Source organism: Arachis duranensis, chromosome 1, assembly GCF_000817695.3.
Source record: "Arachis duranensis cultivar V14167 chromosome 1, aradu.V14167.gnm2.J7QH, whole genome shotgun sequence".
Lineage (NCBI taxonomy): Eukaryota > Viridiplantae > Streptophyta > Magnoliopsida > Fabales > Fabaceae > Arachis > Arachis duranensis.
In genome coordinates this window covers 66292692-66293659 of record NC_029772.3, presented here as the reverse complement: position 1 = coordinate 66293659, position 968 = coordinate 66292692, and positions in this window count along the sequence as shown.

Sequence of the window (968 nt, the reverse complement as noted above, 5' to 3'; positions counted from 1 at the left end):
ATGGCTTCGCAGGCGTTATTGGTGATCACTTTTCTCATTAACGTTGCAAGCTATTTACCATTCCACGTTAGTGGTCACGTTAACTAGATTAACGTGAGTACTAAGGTGGTTCTTCCTTGCTTCCTTTGTCATGAAATCAAGCAAATAAAGTGCATCAAAGCTCTAGCCAAAGTCATGAGATTATACATCATCAATTTATCATTCAATCCTAGCAAAAATCCTCATGAAATCATGTGAAATTCACAATAGTTTCTTGAACCAAGGTGTAAGTGTATTTTCATCCAAAACTTGCCTTATTCACTAAGAAAATGCATGAAACTAACCTAAAACAGTAAAGAAAAGGTCAGTGAAACTGGCCTAGATGCCCTGCCATCACAACACCAAACTTAAAGCTTGCTTGTCCCTAAGCAAGTACTGAAATATAGGAAAAATGAATGAAAGAATAAGAAGATAATATTGAAATAGAATTCCTGGTTTAAGGGGTTTCATGCATAGCAACTTAGGTTCTTTCCTTTTAGGTTTCAAGCCTTTATCAAGTCCTTGGTCACTCTCTTGATTGCATTTTTTGAGACTTCTTAATTGTTGATCCTTCCTCCCCTATTTTTTCAAGATTTATTGCATTCTTCTTTTGGCTAAGTGCATTGTAAGAGAGCGAGTCTTTATGATAAGCTTTCAGCCAACACTCCCGAACCAGTTGGTTCAAGGTGCTAGGTGTTAAGACACCCCTAAGGACTTACTCCTTCAAGTCTCTTTCCCCCATACACACCACAGGCACATGGTTTGTTTTCTTTCTTGAGACCTTGGTGTCCAACACCTCTTTGGGTTACTAAGTGTTCTGTAGCAAAGGTCACTCTTGATAGTGGACGGTTACTAAGTGTTCTGTAGCAAAGGTCACTCTTGATAGTGGACTTTCAGCTGATAATCCCGGATTAGTTAATCCAAGTTACCAAGTGATGAGGCACCCCTAA